Source organism: Leuresthes tenuis, unplaced genomic scaffold (genome assembly GCF_036924035.1).
Source record: "Leuresthes tenuis unplaced genomic scaffold, fLeuTen1.0.hap1 SCAF_1, whole genome shotgun sequence".
In the NCBI taxonomy this organism is placed as follows: Eukaryota; Metazoa; Chordata; class Actinopteri; order Atheriniformes; family Atherinopsidae; genus Leuresthes; species Leuresthes tenuis.
Genome location: NW_027325355.1, coordinates 4,336,333 through 4,358,706, shown reverse-complemented (window position 1 = coordinate 4,358,706; position 22,374 = coordinate 4,336,333). Strand labels below are relative to the sequence as shown.

At 46.2% G+C, this 22,374-nt stretch overlaps 1 protein-coding gene, 33 non-coding genes and 25 pseudogenes across 34 annotated transcripts in view; all 59 read left to right on the top strand.

Annotated features, from left to right (window-relative positions):
• The window catches only part of LOC140294513 (protein NLRC3-like), a 1,060,349-nt gene that overhangs the window by 939,612 nt on the left and 98,363 nt on the right, over nt 1–22,374 (top strand). The gene's annotated exons all lie outside the window — the stretch shown is intronic.
• Nucleotides 44–162, top strand: LOC140300815 (5S ribosomal RNA; annotated as a pseudogene).
• Nucleotides 432–550, top strand: LOC140300341 (5S ribosomal RNA; annotated as a pseudogene).
• LOC140298539 (5S ribosomal RNA) lies at nt 820–938 on the top strand. The gene has a single exon (XR_011914176.1). It is a non-coding gene; the product is annotated as a 5S ribosomal RNA (ribosomal RNA).
• On the top strand, nt 1,208–1,326 carry LOC140298796 (5S ribosomal RNA). Its single transcript, XR_011914404.1, has one exon. It is a non-coding gene; the product is annotated as a 5S ribosomal RNA (ribosomal RNA).
• LOC140292353 (5S ribosomal RNA) lies at nt 1,596–1,714 on the top strand. The gene has a single exon (XR_011912539.1). It is a non-coding gene; the product is annotated as a 5S ribosomal RNA (ribosomal RNA).
• LOC140295378 (5S ribosomal RNA) lies at nt 1,984–2,102 on the top strand (annotated as a pseudogene).
• LOC140299422 (5S ribosomal RNA) lies at nt 2,365–2,483 on the top strand (annotated as a pseudogene).
• LOC140270010 (5S ribosomal RNA) lies at nt 2,753–2,871 on the top strand (annotated as a pseudogene).
• LOC140291530 (5S ribosomal RNA) lies at nt 3,141–3,259 on the top strand. The gene has a single exon (XR_011912462.1). It is a non-coding gene; the product is annotated as a 5S ribosomal RNA (ribosomal RNA).
• On the top strand, nt 3,529–3,647 carry LOC140318487 (5S ribosomal RNA). Its single transcript, XR_011917836.1, has one exon. It is a non-coding gene; the product is annotated as a 5S ribosomal RNA (ribosomal RNA).
• Nucleotides 3,917–4,035, top strand: LOC140300506 (5S ribosomal RNA). The gene has a single exon (XR_011914837.1). It is a non-coding gene; the product is annotated as a 5S ribosomal RNA (ribosomal RNA).
• Nucleotides 4,305–4,423, top strand: LOC140314545 (5S ribosomal RNA). The gene has a single exon (XR_011917148.1). It is a non-coding gene; the product is annotated as a 5S ribosomal RNA (ribosomal RNA).
• Nucleotides 4,693–4,811, top strand: LOC140298148 (5S ribosomal RNA). Its single transcript, XR_011913821.1, has one exon. It is a non-coding gene; the product is annotated as a 5S ribosomal RNA (ribosomal RNA).
• Nucleotides 5,081–5,199, top strand: LOC140298020 (5S ribosomal RNA). The gene has a single exon (XR_011913704.1). It is a non-coding gene; the product is annotated as a 5S ribosomal RNA (ribosomal RNA).
• On the top strand, nt 5,469–5,587 carry LOC140299588 (5S ribosomal RNA; annotated as a pseudogene).
• Nucleotides 5,857–5,975, top strand: LOC140312335 (5S ribosomal RNA; annotated as a pseudogene).
• LOC140295194 (5S ribosomal RNA) lies at nt 6,245–6,363 on the top strand (annotated as a pseudogene).
• On the top strand, nt 6,626–6,744 carry LOC140298449 (5S ribosomal RNA). The gene has a single exon (XR_011914095.1). It is a non-coding gene; the product is annotated as a 5S ribosomal RNA (ribosomal RNA).
• On the top strand, nt 7,014–7,132 carry LOC140312330 (5S ribosomal RNA; annotated as a pseudogene).
• Nucleotides 7,402–7,520, top strand: LOC140295192 (5S ribosomal RNA; annotated as a pseudogene).
• On the top strand, nt 7,783–7,901 carry LOC140297954 (5S ribosomal RNA). The gene has a single exon (XR_011913643.1). It is a non-coding gene; the product is annotated as a 5S ribosomal RNA (ribosomal RNA).
• On the top strand, nt 8,171–8,289 carry LOC140298262 (5S ribosomal RNA). Its single transcript, XR_011913925.1, has one exon. It is a non-coding gene; the product is annotated as a 5S ribosomal RNA (ribosomal RNA).
• On the top strand, nt 8,559–8,677 carry LOC140298122 (5S ribosomal RNA). Its single transcript, XR_011913798.1, has one exon. It is a non-coding gene; the product is annotated as a 5S ribosomal RNA (ribosomal RNA).
• Nucleotides 8,947–9,065, top strand: LOC140298387 (5S ribosomal RNA). The gene has a single exon (XR_011914040.1). It is a non-coding gene; the product is annotated as a 5S ribosomal RNA (ribosomal RNA).
• LOC140295191 (5S ribosomal RNA) lies at nt 9,335–9,453 on the top strand (annotated as a pseudogene).
• Nucleotides 9,716–9,834, top strand: LOC140288920 (5S ribosomal RNA). The gene has a single exon (XR_011912205.1). It is a non-coding gene; the product is annotated as a 5S ribosomal RNA (ribosomal RNA).
• On the top strand, nt 10,103–10,221 carry LOC140297474 (5S ribosomal RNA). Its single transcript, XR_011913206.1, has one exon. It is a non-coding gene; the product is annotated as a 5S ribosomal RNA (ribosomal RNA).
• Nucleotides 10,491–10,609, top strand: LOC140271648 (5S ribosomal RNA; annotated as a pseudogene).
• Nucleotides 10,879–10,997, top strand: LOC140298552 (5S ribosomal RNA). Its single transcript, XR_011914188.1, has one exon. It is a non-coding gene; the product is annotated as a 5S ribosomal RNA (ribosomal RNA).
• Nucleotides 11,267–11,385, top strand: LOC140292934 (5S ribosomal RNA). Its single transcript, XR_011912623.1, has one exon. It is a non-coding gene; the product is annotated as a 5S ribosomal RNA (ribosomal RNA).
• LOC140291047 (5S ribosomal RNA) lies at nt 11,655–11,773 on the top strand. The gene has a single exon (XR_011912416.1). It is a non-coding gene; the product is annotated as a 5S ribosomal RNA (ribosomal RNA).
• LOC140298568 (5S ribosomal RNA) lies at nt 12,043–12,161 on the top strand. The gene has a single exon (XR_011914202.1). It is a non-coding gene; the product is annotated as a 5S ribosomal RNA (ribosomal RNA).
• Nucleotides 12,431–12,549, top strand: LOC140296020 (5S ribosomal RNA). The gene has a single exon (XR_011912924.1). It is a non-coding gene; the product is annotated as a 5S ribosomal RNA (ribosomal RNA).
• LOC140298517 (5S ribosomal RNA) lies at nt 12,819–12,937 on the top strand. Its single transcript, XR_011914157.1, has one exon. It is a non-coding gene; the product is annotated as a 5S ribosomal RNA (ribosomal RNA).
• On the top strand, nt 13,207–13,325 carry LOC140298292 (5S ribosomal RNA). The gene has a single exon (XR_011913952.1). It is a non-coding gene; the product is annotated as a 5S ribosomal RNA (ribosomal RNA).
• LOC140281184 (5S ribosomal RNA) lies at nt 13,596–13,714 on the top strand (annotated as a pseudogene).
• LOC140296870 (5S ribosomal RNA) lies at nt 13,985–14,103 on the top strand (annotated as a pseudogene).
• LOC140298110 (5S ribosomal RNA) lies at nt 14,373–14,491 on the top strand. The gene has a single exon (XR_011913787.1). It is a non-coding gene; the product is annotated as a 5S ribosomal RNA (ribosomal RNA).
• Nucleotides 14,761–14,879, top strand: LOC140300111 (5S ribosomal RNA; annotated as a pseudogene).
• LOC140299917 (5S ribosomal RNA) lies at nt 15,149–15,267 on the top strand. Its single transcript, XR_011914780.1, has one exon. It is a non-coding gene; the product is annotated as a 5S ribosomal RNA (ribosomal RNA).
• LOC140296005 (5S ribosomal RNA) lies at nt 15,537–15,655 on the top strand (annotated as a pseudogene).
• On the top strand, nt 15,925–16,043 carry LOC140299583 (5S ribosomal RNA; annotated as a pseudogene).
• LOC140289077 (5S ribosomal RNA) lies at nt 16,313–16,431 on the top strand (annotated as a pseudogene).
• LOC140297875 (5S ribosomal RNA) lies at nt 16,701–16,819 on the top strand. Its single transcript, XR_011913572.1, has one exon. It is a non-coding gene; the product is annotated as a 5S ribosomal RNA (ribosomal RNA).
• LOC140298264 (5S ribosomal RNA) lies at nt 17,089–17,207 on the top strand. Its single transcript, XR_011913927.1, has one exon. It is a non-coding gene; the product is annotated as a 5S ribosomal RNA (ribosomal RNA).
• Nucleotides 17,478–17,596, top strand: LOC140294252 (5S ribosomal RNA; annotated as a pseudogene).
• LOC140284820 (5S ribosomal RNA) lies at nt 17,866–17,981 on the top strand (annotated as a pseudogene).
• On the top strand, nt 18,251–18,369 carry LOC140298267 (5S ribosomal RNA). Its single transcript, XR_011913930.1, has one exon. It is a non-coding gene; the product is annotated as a 5S ribosomal RNA (ribosomal RNA).
• Nucleotides 18,639–18,757, top strand: LOC140294202 (5S ribosomal RNA; annotated as a pseudogene).
• LOC140299176 (5S ribosomal RNA) lies at nt 19,027–19,145 on the top strand. Its single transcript, XR_011914707.1, has one exon. It is a non-coding gene; the product is annotated as a 5S ribosomal RNA (ribosomal RNA).
• LOC140300031 (5S ribosomal RNA) lies at nt 19,415–19,534 on the top strand (annotated as a pseudogene).
• On the top strand, nt 19,804–19,922 carry LOC140299646 (5S ribosomal RNA). The gene has a single exon (XR_011914752.1). It is a non-coding gene; the product is annotated as a 5S ribosomal RNA (ribosomal RNA).
• Nucleotides 20,192–20,310, top strand: LOC140290551 (5S ribosomal RNA). The gene has a single exon (XR_011912366.1). It is a non-coding gene; the product is annotated as a 5S ribosomal RNA (ribosomal RNA).
• Nucleotides 20,580–20,698, top strand: LOC140288351 (5S ribosomal RNA; annotated as a pseudogene).
• On the top strand, nt 20,968–21,086 carry LOC140298527 (5S ribosomal RNA). Its single transcript, XR_011914165.1, has one exon. It is a non-coding gene; the product is annotated as a 5S ribosomal RNA (ribosomal RNA).
• LOC140310259 (5S ribosomal RNA) lies at nt 21,356–21,474 on the top strand (annotated as a pseudogene).
• On the top strand, nt 21,744–21,862 carry LOC140297848 (5S ribosomal RNA). Its single transcript, XR_011913548.1, has one exon. It is a non-coding gene; the product is annotated as a 5S ribosomal RNA (ribosomal RNA).
• Nucleotides 22,132–22,250, top strand: LOC140299308 (5S ribosomal RNA; annotated as a pseudogene).

The following is a 22,374-nucleotide window of genomic DNA, read 5'->3' as shown; positions in this document are numbered from 1 at the left end:
GATTCCAGTACCTATATAATGCACATTTGTGACAGACATTGTTGCTTACAGCCACACCACCCTGAATATGCCCGACCTCGTCTGATCTCGGAAGCCAAGCAGGGTTGGGCCTGATTAGTACTTGGATGGGAGACTGCTTGGGAATGCCAGGTGCTTTAAGCTTTTTCTCTTCTCTCTACCACCTGCATGTCTTTTGTTGCAACGTCTGATCACCCTGTGACACATGAGGAAGTTGGTCATCTTCAGCTGCTGCTGCTTTGTTGGCAGACACGAAGTGATCTGAGAGTCTCAGTTTCAACTGCAGGTAATAATCACATCAGGGATGAAGATGTGCCCACTACATATCAGCCTTTCTCGGCAATTATCTGGTTACATAGAGTAACCGTATGATTCCAGTACCTATATAATGCACATTTGTGACAGACATTGTTGCTTACAGCCACACCACCCTGAATATGCCCGACCTCATCTGAGCTCGGAAGCCAAGCAAGGTTGGGCCTGGTTAGTACTTGGATGGGAGACAGCTTGGGAATACCAGGTGCTGTAAGCTTTTTCTCTTCTCTCTACCACCTGCATGTCTTTTGTTGCAACGTCTGATCACCCTGTGACACATGAGGAAGTTGGTCATCTTCAGCTGCTGCTGCTTTGTTGGCAGACACGAAGTGATCTGAGAGTCTCAGTTTCAACTGCAGGTAATAATCACATCAGGGTTGAAGATGTGCCCACTACATATCAGCCTTTCTCTGCAATTATCTGGTTACATAGTGTAACCGTATGATTCCAGTACCTATATAATGCACATTTGTGACAGACATTGTTGCTTACAGCCACACCACCCTGAATATGCCCGACCTCGTCTGATCTCGGAAGCCAAGCAGGGTTGGGCCTGGTTAGTACTTGGATGGGAGACCGCTTGGGAATACCAGGTGCTGTAAGCTTTTTCTCTTCTCTCTACCACATGCATGTCTTTTGTTGCAACGTCTGATCACCCTGTGACACATGAGGAAGTTGGTCATCTTCAGCTGCTGCTGCTTTGTTGGCAGACACAAAGTGATCGGGGATTCTCAGTTTCAACTACAGATAATAATCACATCAGGGATGAAGATGTGCCCACTACATATCAGCCTTTCTCGGCAATTATCTGGTTACAAAGAGTAACCGTATGATTCCAGTACCTATATAATGCACATTTGTCAAAGACATTGTCGCTTACGGCCACACCACCCTGAAAATACCCGACCTCGTCTGATCTCGGAAGCCAAGCAGGGTTGGGCCTGGTTAGTACTTGGATGGGAGACTGCTTGGGAATACCAGGTGCTGTAAGCTTTTTCTCTTCTCACTACCCCCTGCATGTTTTTTGTTGCAACGTCTGATCACCCTGTGACACATGAGGAAGTTGGTCATCTTCAGCTGCTGCTGCTATGTTGGCAGACACGAAGTGATCTGAGAGTCTCAGTTTCCGCTGGAGAGAATAATCACATCAGGGATGAAGATGTGCCCACTACAAGTTAGCCTTTCTAGGCAATTATCTGGTTACATAGAGTAACCGTATGATTCCAGTACCTATATAATGCACATTACTCACAAGCATTGTTGCTTACGGCCACACCACCCTGAACATACCCGACCTCATCTGATCTCAGAAGCCAAGCAGGGTTGGGCCTGGTTAGTACTTGGATGGGAGACTGCTTGGGAATACCAGGTGCTGTAAGCTTTTTCTCTTCTCTCGACCACCTGCATGTCTTTTGTTGCAACGTCTGATCACCCTGTGACACATGAGGAAGTTGGTCATCTTCAGCTGCTGCTGCATTGTTGGCAGACACGAAGTAATCCGAGAGTCTCAGTTTCAACTACAGATAATAATCACATCAGGGATGAAGATGTGCCCACTACAAGTTAGCCTTTCTCGGCAATTATCTGGTTACATCGAGGAACTGTATGATTCCAGTACCTATATAATGCACATTTGTGACACACATTGTTGCTTACTTCCACACCACCCTGAATATCCCCGACATCGTCTGATCTCGGAAGCCAAGCAGGTTTGGGCCTGGTTAGTACTTGGATGGGAGACCGCTTGGGAATACCAGGTGCTTTAAGCTTTTTCTCTACCACCTGCATGTCTTTTGTTGCAACGTCTGATCACCCTGTGACACATGAGGAAGTTGGTCATCTTCAGCTGCTGCTGCTTTGTTGGCAGACACGAAGTGATCTGAGAGTCTCAGTTTCAACTGCAGGTAATAATCACATCAGGGATGAAGATGTGCCCACTACATATCAGCCTTTCTCGGCAATTATCTGGTTACATAGAGTAACCGTATGATTCCAGTACCTATATAATGCACATTTGTGACAGACATTGTTGCTTACAGCCACACCACCCTGAATATACCCGACCTCGTCTGATCTCGGAAGCCAAGCAGGGTTGGGCCTGATTAGTACTTGGATGGGAGACTGCTTGGGAATGCCAGGTGCTTTAAGCTTTTTCTCTTCTCTCTACCACCTGCATGTCTTTTGTTGCAACGTCTGATCACCCTGTGACACATGAGGAAGTTGGTCATCTTCAGCTGCTGCTGCTTTGTTGGCAGACACGAAGTGATCTGAGAGTCTCAGTTTCAACTGCAGGTAATAATCACATCAGGGATGAAGATGTGCCCACTACATATCAGCCTTTCTCGGCAATTATCTGGTTACATAGAGTAACCATATGATTCCAGTACCTATATAATGCACATTTGTGACAGACATTGTTGCTTACAGCCACACCACCCTGAATATGCCCGACCTCGTCTGAGCTCGGAAGCCAAGCAAGGTTGGGCCTGGTTAGTAGTTGGATGGGAGACAGCTTGGGAATACCAGGTGCTGTAAGCTTTTTCTCTTCTCTCTACCACCGGCATGTCTTTTGTTGCAACGTCTGATCACCCTGTGACACATGAGGAAGTTGGTCATCTTCAGCTGCTGCTGCTTTGTTGGCAGACACGAAGTGATCTGAGAGTCTCAGATTCAACTACTGGTAGTAATCACATCAAGGATGAAGATATGCCCACTACATATCAGCCTTTCTCGGCAATTATCTGGTTACAAAGAGGAACTGTATGATTCCAGTACCTATATAATGCACATTTGTCACAGATATTGTTTCTTACGGCCACACCACCCTGAACATGCCCGACCTCGTCTGATCTCGGAAGCCAAGCAGGGTGGGGCCTGGTTAGTACTTGGATGGGAGACCGCTTGGGAATACCAGGTGCTGTAAGCTTTTTCTCTTCTCTCTACCACATGCATGTCTTTTGTTGCAACGTCTGATCACCCTGTGACACATGAGGAAGTTGGTTATCTTCAGCTGCTGCTGCTTTGTTGGCAGACACGAAGTGATCTGAGAGTCTCAGTTTCAACTGCAGGTAATAATCACATCAGGGATGAAGATGTGCCCACTACATATCAGCCTTTCTCGGCAATTATCTGGTTACAAAGAGGAACTGTATGATTCCAGTACCTATATAATGCACATTTGTCACAGACAGTGTCGCTTACGGCCAAACCACCCTGAACATGCCCGACCTCGTCTGATCTCGGAAGCCAAGCAGGGTTGGGCCTGGTTAGTACTTGGATGGGAGACTACTTGGGAATACCAGGTGCTGTAAGCTTTTTCTCTTCTCTCTAGCACCTGCATGTCTTTTGTTGCAACGTCTGATGACCCTGTGACACATGAGGAAGTTGGTCATCTTCAGCTGCTGCTGCTTTGTTGGCAGACACGAAGTGATCTGAGAGTCTCAGTTTCCGCTGGAGAGAATAATCACGACATGGAAGAAGATGTGCCCAATACGCATCAGCCTTTCTCGGCAGTTATCTGGTTACATAGAGGAACTGTATGATTCCAGTACCTATATAATGCACATTTGTTACAGACATTGTTGCTTACGGCCACACCACCCTGAATATACCCGACCTCGTCTGATCTTGGAAGCCAAGCAGGGTTGGGCCTGGTTAGTACTTGGATGGGAGACCGCTTGGGAATACCAGGTGCTGTAAGCTATTTCTCTTCTCTCTACCACCTGCATGTCTTTTGTTGCAACGTCTGATGACCCTGTGACACATGAGGAAGTTGGTCATCTTCAGCTGCTGCTGCTTTGTTGGCAGACACGAAGTGATCTGAGAGTCTCAGTTTCAACTGCAGGTAATAATCACATCAGGGTTGAAGATGTGCCCACTACATATCAGCCTTTCTCGGCAATTATCTGGTTACAAAGAGTAACCGTATGATTCCAGTACCTATATAATGCACATTTGTCAAAGACATTGTAGCTTACGGCCACACCACCCTGAAAATACCCGACCTCGTCTGATCTCGGAAGCCAAGTAGGGTTGGGCCTGGTTAGTACTTGGATGGGAGACTGCTTGGGAATACCAGGTGCTGTAAGCTATTTCTCTTCTCTCTACCACCTGCATGTCTTTTGTTGCAACGTCTGATCACCCTGTGACACATGAGGAAGTTGGTCATCTTCAGCTGCTGCTGCTTTGTTGGCAGACACGAAGTGATCTGAGAGTCTCAGTTTCAACTGCAGGTAATAATCACATCAGGGTTGAAGATGTGCCCACTACATATCAGTCTTTCTCGGCAATTATCTGGTTACAAAGAGTAACCGTATGATTCCAGTACCTATATAATGCATATTGTTCACAGATATTGTTGCTTACGGCCACACCACCCTGAATATACCTGACCTCGTCTGATCTCGGAAGCCAAGCAGGGTTGGGCCTGGTTAGTACTTGGATGGGAGACTGCTTGGGAATACCAGGTGCTGTAAGATATTTCTCTTCTCTCTACCACATGCATGTCTTTTGTTGCAACGTCTGATCACCCTGTGACACATGAGGAAGTTGGTCATCTTCAGCTGCTGCTGCTTTGTTGGCAGACACGAAGTGATCTGAGAGTCTCAGTTTCAACTGCAGATAATAATCACGTCACGGAAGAAGATGTGCCCACTACAAGATAGCCTTTCTCGGCAATTATCTGGTTACATAGAGGAACTGTATGATTCCAGTACCGATATAATGCACATTTGTCACAGACATTGTTGCTTACGGCCACACCACCCTGAACATACCTGACCTCGTCTGATCTCGGAAGCCAAGCAGGGTTGGACCTGGTTAGTACTTGGATGGGAGACTGCTTGGGAATACCAGGTGCTGTAAGCATTTTCTCTTCTCTCTACCACCTGCATGTCTTTTGTTGCAACGTCTGATCACCCTGTGACACATGAGGAAGTTGGTCATCTTCAGCTGCTGCTGCTTTGTTGGCAGACACGAAGTGATCTGAGAGTCTCAGTTTCAACTGCAGGTAATAATCACATCAGGGATTAAGATGTGCCCACTACATATCAGCCTTTCTCTGCAATTATCTGGTTACATAGAGTAACCGTATGATTCCAGTACCTATATAATGCACATTGTTCACAGATATTGTTTCTTACAGCCACACCACCCTGAATGTGCCCGACCTCGTCTGATCTCGGAAGCCAAGCAGGGTTGGGCCTGGTTAGTACTTGAATGGGAGACTGCTTTGGAATACCAGGTGCTGTAAGCTTTTTCTCTTCTCTCTACCACCTGCATGTCTTTTGTTGCAGCGTCTGATCACCCTGTGACACATGAGGAAGTTGGTCATCTTCAGCTGCTGCTGCTTTGTTGGCAGACACGAAGTGATCTGAGAGTCTCAGTTTCAACTGCAGGTAATAATCACATCAGGGATGAAGATGTTCCCACTACATATCAGCCTTTCTCGGCAATTATCTGGTTACATAGAGTAACCGTATGATTCCAGTACCTATATAATGCACATTGTTCACAGATATTGTTTCTTACAGCCACACCACCCTGAATGTGCCCGACCTCGTCTGATCTTGGAAGCCAAGCAGGGTTGGGCCTGGTTAGTACTTGGATGGGAGACTGCTTGGGAATACCAGGTCCTGTAAGCTTTTTCTCTTTTCTTTACCACCTGCATGTCTTTTGTTGCAACGTCTGATCACCCTGTGACACATGAGGAATTTGGTCATCTTCAGCTGCTGCTGCATTGTTGGCAGACACGAAGTAATCCGAGAGTCTCAGTTTCAACTACAGATAATAATCACATCAGGGATGAAGATGTGCCCACTACAAGTTAGCCTTTCTCGGCAATTATCTGGTTACATCGAGGAACTGTATGATTCCAGTACCTATATAATGCACATTTGTGACAGACATTGTTGCTTACTTCCACACCACCCTGAATATCCCCGACATCGTCAGATCTCGGAAGCCAAGCAGGTTTGGGCCTGGTTAGTACTTGGATGGGAGACCGCTTGGGAATACCAGGTGCTTTAAGCTTTTTCTCTACCACCTGCATGTCTTTTGTTGCAACGTCTGATCACCCTGTGACACATGAGGAAGTTGGTCATCTTCAGCTGCTGCTGCTTTGTTGGCAGACACGAAGTGATCTGAGAGTCTCAGTTTCAACTGCAGGTAATAATCACATCAGGGATGAAGATGTGCCCACTACATATCAGCCTTTCTCGGCAATTATCTGGTTACATAGAGTAACCGTATGATTCCAGTACCTATATAATGCACATTTGTGACAGACATTGTTGCTTACAGCCACACCACCCTGAATATGCCCGACCTCGTCTGATCTCGGAAGCCAAGCAGGGTTGGGCCTGGTTAGTACTTGAATGGGAGACTGCTTTGGAATACCAGGTGCTGTAAGCTTTTTCTCTTCTCTCTACCACCTGCATGTCTTTTGTTGCAGCGTCTGATCACCCTGTGACACATGAGGAAGTTGGTCATCTTCAGCTGCTGCTGCTTTGTTGGCAGACACGAAGTGATCTGAGAGTCTCAGTTTCAACTGCAGGTAATAATCACATCAGGGATGAAGATGTTCCCACTACATATCAGCCTTTCTCGGCAATTATCTGGTTACATAGAGTAACCGTATGATTCCAGTACCTATATAATGCACATTGTTCACAGATATTGTTTCTTACAGCCACACCACCCTGAATGTGCCCGACCTCGTCTGATCTTGGAAGCCAAGCAGGGTTGGGCCTGGTTAGTACTTGGATGGGAGACTGCTTGGGAATACCAGGTCCTGTAAGCTTTTTCTCTTTTCTTTACCACCTGCATGTCTTTTGTTGCAACGTCTGATCACCCTGTGACACATGAGGAATTTGGTCATCTTCAGCTGCTGCTGCATTGTTGGCAGACACGAAGTAATCCGAGAGTCTCAGTTTCAACTACAGATAATAATCACATCAGGGATGAAGATGTGCCCACTACAAGTTAGCCTTTCTCGGCAATTATCTGGTTACATCGAGGAACTGTATGATTCCAGTACCTATATAATGCACATTTGTGACAGACATTGTTGCTTACTTCCACACCACCCTGAATATCCCCGACATCGTCAGATCTCGGAAGCCAAGCAGGTTTGGGCCTGGTTAGTACTTGGATGGGAGACCGCTTGGGAATACCAGGTGCTTTAAGCTTTTTCTCTACCACCTGCATGTCTTTTGTTGCAACGTCTGATCACCCTGTGACACATGAGGAAGTTGGTCATCTTCAGCTGCTGCTGCTTTGTTGGCAGACACGAAGTGATCTGAGAGTCTCAGTTTCAACTGCAGGTAATAATCACATCAGGGATGAAGATGTGCCCACTACATATCAGCCTTTCTCGGCAATTATCTGGTTACATAGAGTAACCGTATGATTCCAGTACCTATATAATGCACATTTGTGACAGACATTGTTGCTTACAGCCACACCACCCTGAATATGCCCGACCTCGTCTGATCTCGGAAGCCAAGCAGGGTTGGGCCTGGTTAGTACTTGGATGGGAGACTGCTTGGGAATACCAGGTGCTGTAAGATATTTCTCTTCTCTCTACCACATGCATGTCTTTTGTTGCAACGTCTGATCACCCTGTGACACATGAGGAAGTTGGTCATCTTCAGCTGCTGCTGCTTTGTTGGCAGACACGAAGTGATCTGAGAGTCTCAGTTTCAACTGCAGATAATAATCACGTCACGGAAGAAGATGTGCCCACTACAAGATAGCCTTTCTCGGTAATTATCTGGTTACATAGAGGAACTGTATGATTCCAGTACCGATATAATGCACATTTGTCACAGACATTGTTGCTTACGGCCACACCACCCTGAACATACCTGACCTCGTCTGATCTCGGAAGCCAAGCGGGGTTGGACCTGGTTAGTACTTGGATGGGAGACTGCTTGGGAATACCAGGTGCTGTAAGCTTTTTCTCTTCTCTCTACCACCTGCATGTCTTTTGTTGCAACGTCTGATCACCCTGTGACACATGAGGAAGTTGGTCATCTTCAGCTGCTGCTGCTTTGTTGGCAGACACGAAGTGATCTGAGAGTCTCAGTTTCAACTGCAGGTAATAATCACATCAGGGATTAAGATGTGCCCACTACATATCAGCCTTTCTCTGCAATTATCTGGTTACATAGAGTAACCGTATGATTCCAGTACCTATATAATGCACATTGTTCACAGATATTGTTGCTTACAGCCACACCACCCTGAATGTGCCCGACCTCGTCTGATCTCGGAAGCCAAGCAGGGTTGGGCCTGGTTAGTACTTGAATGGGAGACTGCTTTGGAATACCAGGTGCTGTAAGCTTTTTCTCTTCTCTCTACCACCTGCATGTCTTTTGTTGCAGCGTCTGATCACCCTGTGACACATGAGGAAGTTGGTCATCTTCAGCTGCTGCTGCTTTGTTGGCAGACACGAAGTGATCTGAGAGTCTCAGTTTCAACTGCAGGTAATAATCACATCAGGGATGAAGATGTTCCCACTACATATCAGCCTTTCTCGGCAATTATCTGGTTACGTAGAGTAACCGTATGATTCCAGTACCTATATAATGCACATTGTTCACAGATATTGTTGCTTACAGCCACACCACCCTGAATGTGCCCGACCTCGTCTGATCTCGGAAGCCAAGCAGGGTTGGGCCTGGTTAGTACTTGGATGGGAGACTGCTTGGGAATACCAGGTCCTGTAAGCTTTTTCTCTTTTCTTTACCACCTGCATGTCTTTTGTTGCAACGTCTGATCACCCTGTGACACATGAGGAATTTGGTCATCTTCAGCTGCTGCTGCATTGTTGGCAGACACGAAGTAATCCGAGAGTCTCAGTTTCAACTACAGATAATAATCACATCAGGGATGAAGATGTGCCCACTACAAGTTAGCCTTTCTCGGCAATTATCTGGTTACATAGAGGAACTGTATGATTCCAGTACCTATATAATGCACATTTGTGACAGACATTGTTGCTTACTTCCACACCACCCTGAATATCCCCGACATCGTCAGATCTCGGAAGCCAAGCAGGTTTGGGCCTGGTTAGTACTTGGATGGGAGACCGCTTGGGAATACCAGGTGCTTTAAGCTTTTTCTCTACCACCTGCATGTCTTTTGTTGCAACGTCTGATCACCCTGTGACACATGAGGAAGTTGGTCATCTTCAGCTGCTGCTGCTTTGTTGGCAGACACGAAGTGATCTGAGAGTCTCAGTTTCAACTGCAGGTAATAATCACATCAGGGATGAAGATGTGCCCACTACATATCAGCCTTTCTCGGCAATTATCTGGTTACATAGAGTAACCGTATGATTCCAGTACCTATATAATGCACATTTGTGACAGACATTGTTGCTTACAGCCACACCACCCTGAATATGCCCGACCTCGTCTGATCTCGGAAGCCAAGCAAGGTTGGGCCTGGTTAGTACTTGGATGGGAGACCGCTTGGGAATACCAGGTGCTGTAAGCTTTTTCTCTTCTCTCTACCACGTGCATGTCTTTTGTTGCAACGTCTGATCACCCTGTGACACATGAGGAAGTTGGTCATCTTCAGCTGCTGCTGCTTTGTTGGCAGACACGAAGTGATCTGAGAGTCTCAGTTTCAACTGCAGGTAATAATCATATCAGGATGCAGATGTGCCCACTACAAGTTAGCCTTTCTCGGCAATTATCTGGTTACATAGAGGAACTGTATGTTTCCAGTACCGATATAATGCACATTTGTCACAGATATTGTTTCTTACGGCCACACCACCCTGAACATGCCCGACCTCATCTGATCTCGGAAACCAAGCAGGGTGGGGCCTGGTTAGTACTTGGATGGGAGACTGCTTGGGAATACCAGGTGCTGTAAGCTTTTTCTCTTCTCTCTACCACGTGCATGTCTTTTGTTGCAACGTCTGATCACCCTGTGACACATGAGGAAGTTGGTCATCTTCAGCTGCTGCTGCTTTGTTGGCAGACACGAAGTGATCTGAGAGTCTCAGTTTCAACTGCAGGTAATAATCACATCAGGGATTAAGATGTGCCCACTACATATCATTCTTTCTCTGCAATTATCTGGTTACATAGAGTAACCATATGATTCCAGTACCTATATAATGCACATTGTTCACAGATATTCTTGCTTACGGCCACACCACCCTGAATATGCCCGACCTCGTCTGATCTCTGAAGCCAAGCAGGGTTGGGCCTGATTAGTACTTGGATGGGAGACTGCTTGGGAATGCCAGGTGCTTTAAGCTTTTTCTCTTCTCTCTACCACCTGCATGTCTTTTGTTGCAACGTCTGATCACCCTGTGACACATGAGGAAGTTGGTCATCTTCAGCTGCTGCTGCTTTGTTGGCAGACACGAAGTGATCTGAGAGTCTCAGATTCAACTACAGGTAGTAATCACATCAAGGATGAAGATATGCCCACTACATATCAGCCTTTCTTGGCAATTATCTGGTTACATAGAGGAACTGTATGATTCCAGTACCTATATAATGCACATTTGTCACAGATATTGTTTCTTACGGCCACACCACCCTGAACATGCCCGACCTCGTCTGATCTCGGAAACCAAGCAGGGTGGGGCCTGGTTAATACTTGGATGGGAGACCGCTTGGGAATACCAGGTGCTGTAAGCTTTTTCTCTTCTCTCTACCACATGCATGTCTTTTGTTGCAACGTCTGATCACCCTGTGACACATGAGGAAGTTGGTCATCTTCAGCTGCTGCTGCTTTGTTGGCAGACACGAAGTGATCTGAGAGTCTCAGTTTCAACTGCAGGTAATAATCACATCAGGGATGAAGATGTGCCCACTACATATCAGCCTTTCTCGGCAATTATCTGGTTACATAGAGGAACTGTATGATTCCAGTACCTATATAATGCACATTTGTCACAGACATTGTCGCTTACGGCCAAACCCCCCTGAACATGCCCGACCTCGTCTGATCTCGGAAGCCAAGCAGGGTTGGGCCTGGTTAGTACTTGGATGGGAGACTACTTGGGAATACCAGGTGCTGTAAGCTTTTTCTCTTCTCTCTAGCACCTGCATGTCTTTTGTTGCAACGTCTGATGACCCTGTGACACATGAGGAAGTTGGTCATCTTCAGCTGCTGCTGCTTTGTTGGCAGACACGAAGTGATCTGAGAGTCTCAGTTTCCGCTGGAGAGAATAATCACGACATGGAAGAAGATGTGCCCAATACGCATCAGCCTTTCTTGGCAGTTATCTGGTTACATAGAGGAACTGTATGATTCCAGTACCTATATAATGCACATTTGTTACAGACATTGTTGCTTACGGCCACACCACCCTGAATATACCCGACCTCGTCTGATCTTGGAAGCCAAGCAGGGTTGGGCCTGGTTAGTACTTGGATGGGAGACCGCTTGGGAATACCAGGTGCTGTATGCTTTTTCTCTTCTCTCTACAACCTGCATGTCTTTTGTTGCAACGTCTGATCACCCTGTGACACATGAGGAAGTTGGTCATCTTCAGCTGCTGCTGCTTTGTTGGCAGACACGAAGTGATCTGAGAGTCTCAGTTTCAACTGCAGGTAATAATCACATCAGGGTTGAAGATGTGCCCACTACATATCAGCCTTTCTCGGCAATTATCTGGTTACAAAGAGTAACCGTATGATTCCAGTACCTATATAATGCACATTTGTCAAAGACATTGTCGCTTACGGCCACACCACCCTGAAAATACCAGACCTCGTCTGATCTCGGAAGCCAAGCAGGGTTGGGCCTGGTTAGTACTTGGATGGGAGACTGCTTGGGAATACCAGGTGCTGTAAGATATTTCTCTTCTCTCTACCACATGCATGTCTTTTGTTGCAACGTCTGATCACCCTGTGACACATGAGGAAGTTGGTCATCTTCAGCTGCTGCTGCTTTGTTGGCAGACACGAAGTGATCTGAGAGTCTCAGTTTCAACTGCAGATAATAATCACGTCAGGGAAGAAGATGTGCCCACTACAAGATAGCCTTTCTCGGCAATTATCTGGTTACATAGAGGAACTGTATGATTCCAGTACCGATATAATGCACATTTGTCACAGACATTGTTGCTTACGGCCACACCACCCTGAACATACCTGACCTCGTCTGATCTCGGAAGCCAAGCAGGGTTGGACTTGGTTAGTACTTGGATGGGAGACCGCTTGGGAATACCAGGTGCTGTAAGCTTTTTCTCTTCTCTCTACCACCTGCATGTCTTTTGTTGCAACGTCTGATCACCCTGTGACACATGAGGAAGTTGGTCATCTTCAGCTGCTGCTGCTTTGTTGGTAGACACGAAGTGATCTGAGAGTCTCAGTTTCAACTGCAGGTAATAATCACATCAGGGATTAAGATGTGCCCACTACATATCAGCCTTTCTCTGTAATTATCTGGTTACATAGAGTAACCATATGATTCCAGTACCTATATAATGCACATTGTTCACAGATATTGTTGCTTACAGCCAAACCACCCTGAATATGCCCGACCTCGTCTGATCTCGGAAGCCAAGCAGGGTTGGGCCTGGTTAGTACTTGAATGGGAGACTGCTTTGGAATACCAGGTGCTGTAAGCTTTTTCTCTTCTCTCTACCACCTGCATGTCTTTTGTTGCAACGTCTGATCACCCTGTGACACATGAGGAAGTTGGTCATCTTCAGCTGCTGCTGCTTTGTTGACAGCCACAAAGTGATCTGAGAGTCTCAGTTTCAACTACAGATAATAATCACATCAGGGATGAAGATGTGCCCACTACAAGTTAGCCTTTCTCGGCAATTATCTGGTTACATAGAGGAACCGTATGATTCCAGTACCGATATAATGCACATTGTTCACAGATATTGTTGCTTACGGCCACACCACCCTGAATATGCCCGACCTCGTCTGATCTCGGAAGCCAAGCAAGGTCGGGCCTGGTTAGTACTTGGATGGGAGACTGCTTGGGAATACCAGGTGCTGTAAGCTTTTTCTCTTCTCTCTACCACCTGCATGTCTTTTGTTGCAACGTCTGATCACCCTGTGACACATGAGGAAGTTGGTCATCTTCAGCTGCTGCTGCTTTGTTGGAGAGACACGAAGTGATCTGAGAGTCTCAGTTTCCACTGCAGGTAATAATCACATCAGGGATTAAGATGTGCCCACTACATATCAGCTTTTCTCTGCAATTATCTGGTTACATAGAGTAACCGTATGATTCCAGTACCTATATAATGCATATTGTTCACAGATATTGTTGCTTACGCCCACACCACCCTGAATATGCCCGACCTCGTCTGATCTCGGAAGCCAAGCAGGTTTGGGCCTGGTTAGTACTTGGATGGGAGACTACCTGGGAATACCAGGTCCTGTAAGCTTTTTCTCTTCTCTCTACCACCTGCATGTCTTTTGTTGCAACGTCTGATCACCCTGTGACACATGAGGAAGTATGTCATCTTCAGCTGCTGCTGATTTGTTGGCAGACACGAAGTGATCTGAGATTCTCAGTTTCAACTGCAGATAATAATCACGACAGGGAAGAAGATGTGCCCACTACAAGTTAGCCTTTCTCGGCAATTATCTGGTTACATAGAGTAACCGTATGATTCCAGTACCTATATAATGCACATTTGTGACAGACATTGTTTTCTTACGGCCACACCACCCTGAACATACCCAACCTCATCTGATCGAGGAAGCCAAGCAGGGTTGGGCCTGGTTAGTAGTTGGATGGGAGACCGCTTGGGATTACAAGGTGCTGTAAATTTTTTCTCTTCTCTCTACCACCTGCATGTCTTTTCTTGCAACGTCTGATCACCCTGTGACACATGAGGAAGTTGGTCATCTTCAGCTGCTGCTGCTTTGTTGGCAGACACGAAGTGATCTGAGAGTCTCAGTTTCCGCTGGAGAGAATAATCACCACAGGGAAGAAGATGTGCCCAATACGCATCAGCCTTTCTCGGCAATTATCTGGTTACATAGAGGAACTGTATGATTCCAGTACCGATATAATGCACATTTGTTACAGACATTGATGCTTACGGCCACACCACCCTGAATATACCCGACCTCGTCTGATCTTGGAAGCCAAGCAGGGTTGGGCCTGGTTAGTATTTGGATGGGAGACCGCTTAGGAATACCAGGTGCTGTAAGCTATTTCTCTTCTCTCTACCACCTGCATGTCTTTTGTTGCAACGTCTGATCACCCTGTGACACATGAGGAAGTTGGTCATCTTCAGCTGCTGCTGCTTTGTTGGCAGACACGAAGTGATCTGAGAGTCTCAGTTTCAACTGCAGGTAATAATCACATCAGGGATGAAGATGTGCCCACTACATATCAGCCTTTCTCGGCAATTATCTGGTTACATAGAGTAACCGTATGATTCCAGTACCTATATAATAAACATTTGTCACAGACATTGTTGATTACGGCCACACCACCCTGAATATACCCGACCTCGTCTGATCTCGGAAGCCAAGCAGGGTTGGGCCTGCTTAGTACTTGGATGGGAGGCCGCTTGGGAATACCAGGAGCTGTAAGCTTTTTCTCTTCTCTCTACCACATGCATGTCTTTTGTTGCAACGTCTGATCACCCTGTGACACATGAGGAAGTTGGTCATCTTCAGTTGCTGCTGCTTTGTTGGCAGCCACAAAGTGATCTGAGAGTCTCAGTTTCAACTACAGATAATAATCACATCAGGGATGAAGATGTGCCCACTACATATCAGCTTTTCTCGGCAATTATCTGGTTACAAAGAGGAACCGTATGATTCCAGTACCTATATAATGCACATTGTTCACAGATATTGTTGCTTACGGCCACACCACCCTGAACATGCCCAACCTCGTCTGAACTTGGAAGCCAAGCAGGGTTGGGCCTGGTTAGTACTTGGATGGGAGACCGCTTGGGAATACCAGGTGCTGTAAGCTTTTTCTCTTCTCTCTACCACCTGCATGTCTTTTGTTGCAACGTCTGATCACCCTGTGACACATGAGGAAGTTGGTCATCTTCAGCTGCTGCTGCGTTGTTGGAAGACACGAAGTGATCTGAGAGTCTCAGTTTCAACTGCAGGTAATAATCACATCAGGGATTAAGATGTGCCCACTACATATCAGCCTTTCTCTGCAATTATCTGGTTACATAGAGTAACCGTATGATTCCAGTACCTATATAATGCACATTTGTGACAGAGATTGTTGCTTACAGCCACACCACCCTGAATATCCCCGACATCGTCTGATCTCGGAAGCAAAGCAGGTTTGGGCCTGGTTAGTACTTGGATGGGAGACTGCTTGGGAATACAAGGTTCTGTAAGCTTTTTCTCTTCTCTCTACCACCTGCATGTCTTTTGTTGCAACGTCTGATCACCCTGTGACACATGAGGAAGTTGGTCATCTTCAGCTGCTGCTGCTTTGTTGGCAGACACGAAGTGATCTGAGAGTCTCAGTTTCAACTGCAGGTAATAATCACATCAGGGATTAAGATGTGCCCACTACATATCAGCCTTTCTCTGCAATTATCTGGTTACATAGAGTAACCGTATGATTCCAGTACCTATATAATGCACATTGTTCACAGATATTGTTGCTTACGGCCACACCACCCTGAATATGCCCGACCTCGTCTGATCTCGGAAGCCAAGCAGGGTTGGGCCTGTTTAGTACTTGGATGGGAGACTGCTCTGGAATACCAGGTGCTGTAAGCTTTTTCTCTTCTCTCTACCACCTGCATGTCTTTTGTTGAAACGTCTGATCACCCTGTGACACACGAGGAAGTTGGTCATCTTCAGCTGCTGCTGCTTTGTTGGCAGACACGAAGTGATCTGAGAGTCTCAGTTTCAACTACAGGTAGTAATCACATCAAGGATGAAGATATGCCCACTACATATCAGCCTTTCTTGGCAATTATCTGGTTACATAGAGGAACTGTATGATTCCAGTACCTATATAATGCACATTTGTCACAGACATTGTCGCTTATGGCCACACTACCCTAAACATGCACGACCTCGTCTGATCTCGGAAGCCAAGCAGGGTTGGGCAAGGTTAGTACTTGGATGGGAGACTACCTGGGAATACCAGGTGCTGTAAGCTTTTTCTCTTCTCTCTACTACCTGCATGTCTTTTGTTGCAACGTCTGATCACCCTGTGACACATGAGGAAGTTGGTCATCTTCAGCTGCTGCTGCGTTGTTGGAAGACACGAAGTAATCTGAGATTATAAGTTTTAACTGCAGATAATAATCACGTCAGGGAAGAAGATGTTCCCACTACAAGTTAGCCTTTCTCAGCAATTATCTGGTTACATAGAGGAACTGTATGATTCCAGTACCTATATAATGCACATTGTTCACAGATATTGTTGCTTACAGCCACACCACCCTGAATATGCCCGACCTCGTCTGATCTTGGAAGCCAAGCAGGGTTGGGCCTGGTTAGTACTTGGATGGGAGACTGCTTGGGAATACCAGGTGCTGTAAGCTTTTTCTCTTCTCTCTACCACCTGCATGTCTTTTGTTGCAACGTCTGATCACCCTGTGACACATGAGGAAGTTGGTCATCTTCAGCTGCTGCTGCTTTGTTGGCAGACACGAAGTGATCTGAGAGTCTCAGTTTCCACTGCAGGTAATAATCACATCAGGGAAGAAGATGTGCCCACTACATATCAGCTTTTCTCTGCAATTATCTGGTTACATAGAGTAACCGTATGATTCCAGTACCTATATAATGCATATTGTTCACAGATATTGTTGCTTACGGCCACACCACCCTGAATATGCCCGACCTCGTCTGATCTCGGAAGCCAAGCAGGGTTGGGCCTGGTTAGTACTTGGATGGGAGACTTCTTGGGAATACCAGGTCCTGTAAGCTTTTTCTCTTCTCTCTACCACCTGCATGTCTTTTGTTGCAACGTCTGATCACCCTGTGACACATGAGGAAGTATGTCATCTTCAGCTGCTGCTGATTTGTTGGCAGACACGAAGTGATCTGAGATTCTCAGTTTGAACTGCAGATAATAACAAAGACAGGGAAGAAGATGTGCCCACTACAAGTTAGCCTTTCTCGGCAATTATCTGGTTACATAGAGTAACCGTATGATTCCAGTACCTATATAATGCACATTTGTGACAGACATTGTTTTCTTACGGCCACACCACCCTGAACATACCCAACCTCATCTGATCGAGGAAGCCAAGCAGGGTTGGGCCTGGTTAGTAGTAGGATGGGAGACCGCTTGGGAATACAAGGTGCTGTAAACTTTTTCTCTTCTCTCTACCACCTGCATGTCTTTTCTTGCAACGTCTGATCACCCTGTGACACATGAGGAAGTTGGTCATCTTCAGCTGCTGCTGCTTTGTTGGCAGACACGAAGTGATCTGAGAGTCTCAGTTTCCGCTGGAGAGAATAATCACCACAGGGAAGAAGATGTGCCCAATACGCATCAGCCTTTCTCGGCAATTATCTGGTTACATGGAGGAACTGTATGATTCCAGTACCGATATAATGCACATTTGTTACAGACATTGATGCTTACGGCCACACCACCCTGAATATGCCCGTCGTCTGATCTCGGAAGCCAAGCAGGGTTGGGCCTGGTTAGTACTTGGATGGGAGACCGCTTGGGAATACCAGGAGCTGTAAGCTTTTTCTCTTCTCTCTACCACATGCATGTCTTTTGTTGCAACGTCTGATCACCCTGTGACACATGAGGAAGTTGGTCATCTTCAGCTGCTGCTGCTTTGTTGGCAGACACGAAGTGATCTGAGAGTCTCAGTTTCAACTGCAGGTAATAATCACATCAGGGATGAAGATGTGCCCACTACATATCAGCCTTTCTCGGCAATTATCTGGTTACATGGAGTAACCGTATGATTCCAGTACCTATATAATAAACATTTGTCACAGACATTGTTGCTTACAGCCACACCACCCTGAATATGCCCGACCTCGTCTGATCTCGGAAGCCAAGAAGGGTTGGGCCTGGTTAGTACTTGGATGGGAGACCGCTTGGGAATACCAGGAGCTGTAAGCTTTTTCTCTTCTCTCTACCACATGCATGTCTTTTGTTGCAACGTCTGATCACCCTGTGACACATGAGGAAGTTGGTCATCTTCAGCTGCTGCTGCTTTGTTGGCAGCCACAAAGTGATCTGAGAGTCTCAGTTTCAACTACAGATAATAATCACATCAGGGATGAAGATGTGCCCACTACATATCAGCCTTTCTTGGCAATTATCTGGTTACATAGAGGAACTGTATGATTCCAGTACCTATATAATGCACATTTGTCACAGACATTGTAGCTTATGGCCACACTACCCTAAACATGCACGTCCTCGTCTGATCTCGGAAGCCAAGCAGGGTTGGGCAAGGTTAGTACTTGGATGGGAGACTACCTGGGAATACCAGGTGCTGTAAGCTTTTTCTCTTCTCTCTAGCACCTGCATGTCTTTTGTTGCAACGTCTGATCACCCTGTGACACATGAGGAAGTTGGTCATCTTCAGCTGCTGCTGCGTTGTTGGAAGACACGAAGTAATCTGAGATTATAAGTTTTAACTGCAGATAATAATCACGTCAGGGAAGAAGATGTTCCCACTACAAGTTAGCCTTTCTCAGCAATTATCTGGTTACATAGAGGAACTGTATGATTCCAGTACCGATATAATGCACATTTGTCACAGACATTGTTGCTTACGGCCACACCACCCTGAATATGCCCGACCTCGTCTGATCTCGGAAGCCAAGCAGGGTTGGGCCTGGTTAGTACTTGGATGGGAGACCGCTTAGGAATACCAGGTGCTGTAAGCTATTTCTCTTCTCTCTACCACCTGCATGTCTTTTGTTGCAACGTCTGATCACCCTGTGACACATGAGGAAGTTGGTCATCTTCAGCTGCTGCTGCTTTGTTGGCAGACACGAAGTGATCTGAGAGTCTCAGTTTCAACTGCAGGTAATAATCACATCAGGGATGAAGATGTGCCCACTACATATCAGCCTTTCTCGGCAATTATCTGGTTACATAGAGTAACCGTATGATTCCAGTACCTATATAATGCACATTTGTGACAGACATTGTTGCTTACAGCCACACCACCCTGAATATGCCTGACCTCGTCTGATCTCGGAAGCCAAGCAGGGTTGGGTCCTGGTTAGTACTTGGATGGGAGACCGCTTGGGAATACCAGGAGCTGTAAGCTTTTTCTCTTCTCTCTATCACATGCATGTCTTTTGTTGCAACCTCTGATCACCCTGTGACACATGAGGAAGTTGGTCATCTTCAGCTGCTGCTGCTTTGTTGGCAGCCACAAAGTGATCTGAGAGTCTCAGTTTCAACTACAGATAATAATCACATCAGGGATGAAGATGTGCCCACTACAAGTTAGCCTTTCTCGGCAATTATCTGGTTACATAGAGGAACCGTATGATTCCAGTACCTATATAAGGCACATTGTTCACAGATATTGTTGCTTACGGCCACACCACCCTGAATATACCCGACCTCGTCTGATCTCGGAAGCCAAGCAGGGTTGGGCCTGGTTAGTACTTGGATGGGAGACTACTTGGGAATACCAGGTGCTGTAAGCTATTTCTCTTCTCTCTACCACCTGCATGTCTTTTGTTGCAACGTCTGATCACCCTGTGACACATGAGGAAGTTGGTCATCTTCAGCTGCTGCTGCTTTGTTGGCAGACACGAAGTGATCTGAGAGTCTCAGTTTCAACTGCAGGTAATAATCACATCAGGGATGAAGATGTGCCCACTACATATCAGCCTTTCTCGGCAATTATCTGGTTACATAGAGTAACCGTATGATTCCAGTACCTATATAATGCACATTTGTGACAGACATTGTTGCTTACAGCCACACCACCCTGAATATACCCGACCTCGTCTGATCTCGGAAGCCAAGCAGGGTTGGGCCTGGTTAGTACTTGGATGGGAGACTACTTGGGAATACCAGGAGCTGTAAGCTTTTTCTCTTCTCTCTACCACCTACATGTCTTTTGTTGCAACGTCTGTTCACCCTGTGACACATGAGGAAGTTGGTCATCTTCAGCTGCTGTTGCTTTGTTGGCAGACACGAAGTTATCTGAGAGTCTCAGTTTCAACTGCAGGTAATAATCACATCAGGGATGAAGATGTGCCCACTACATATCAGCCTTTCTCGGCAATTATCTGGTTACATAGAGGAAACGTATGATTCCAGTACCTATATAATGCACATTGTTCACAGATATTGTTGCTTACGGCCACACCACCCTGAATATGCCCAACCTCGTCTGATGTCAGAAGCCAAGCAGGGTTGGGCCTGGTTAGTACTTGGATGGGAGACTGCTTGGGAATACCAGGTGCTGTAAGCTTTTTCTCTTCTCTCTACCACATGCATGTCTTTTGTTGCAACGTCTGATCACCCTGTGACACATGAGGAAGTTGGTCATCTTCAGCTGCTGCTGCTTTGTTGGCAGACACGAAGTTATCTGAGAGTCTCAGTTTCAACTGCAGGTAATAATCACATCAGGGATTAAGATGTGCCCACTACATATCAGCCTTTCTCGGCAATTATCTGGTTACATAGAGTAACCGTATGATTCCAGTACCTATATAATGCACATTTGTGAGAGAGATTGTTGCTTACAGCCACACCACCCTGAATATGCCCGACCTCGTCTGATCTCGGAAGCCAAGCAGGGTTGGGCCTGGTTAGTACTTGGATGGGAGACCGCTTGGGAATACCAGGTGCTGTAAGCTTTTTCTCTTCTCTCTACCACATGCATGTCTTTTGTTGCAACGTCTGATCACCCTGTGACACATGAGGAAGTTGGTCATCTTCAGCTGCTGCTGCTTTGTTGGCAGACACGAAGTGATCTGAGAGTCTCAGTTTCAACTGCAGGTAATAATCACATCAGGGATTAAGATGTGCCCACTACATATCAGCCTTTCTCGGCAATTATCTGGTTACATAATGTAACCGTATGATTCCAGTAGCTATATAATGCACATTGTTCACAGATATTGCTGCTTACGGCCACACCACCCTGAATATAACCGACCTTGTCTGATCTCGGAAGCCAAGCAGGATTGGGCCTGGTTAGTACTTGGATGGGAGACTGCTTGGGAATACCAGGTGCTGTAAGCTTTTTCGCTTCTCTCTACCACCTGCATGTCTTTTGTTGAAACGTCTGATCACCCTGTGACACATGAGGAAGTTGGTCATCTTCAGCTGCTGCTGCGTTGTTGGAAGACACGAAGTAATCTGAGATTATAAGTTTCAACTGCAGATAATAATCACGTCAGGGAAGAAGATGTTCCCACTACAAGTTAGCCTTTCTCAGCAATTATCTGGTTACATAGAGGAACTGTATGATTCCAGTACCGATATAATACACATTTGTCACAGACATTGTTGCTTACGGCCACACCACCCTGAATATGCCCGACCTCGTCTGATCTCGGAAGCCAAGAAGGGTTGGGCCTGGTTAGTACTTGGATGGGAGACCGCTTAGGAATACCAGGTGCTGTAAGCTATTTCTCTTCTCTCTACCACCTGCATGTCTTTTGTTGCAACGTCTGATCACCCTGTGACACATGAGGAAGTTGGTCATCTTCAGCTGCTGCTGCTTTGTTGGCAGACACGAAGTGATCTGAGAGTCTCAGTTTCAACTGCAGGTAATAATCACATCAGGGATGAAGATGTGCCCACTACATATCAGCCTTTCTCGGCAATTATCTGGTTACATAATGTAACCGTATGATTCCAGTAGCTATATAATGCACATTGTTCACAGATATTGCTGCTTACGGCCACACCACCCTGAATATAACCGACCTTGTCTGATCTCGGAAGCCAAGCAGGGTTGGGCCTGGTTAGTACTTGGATGGGAGACCGCTTGGGAATACCAGGAGCTGTAAGCTTTTTCTCTTCTCTCTACCACATGCATGTCTTTTGTTGCAACGTCTGATCACCCTGTGACACATGAGGAAGTTGGTCATCTTCAGCTGCTGCTGCTTTGTTGGCAGCCACAAAGTGATCTGAGAG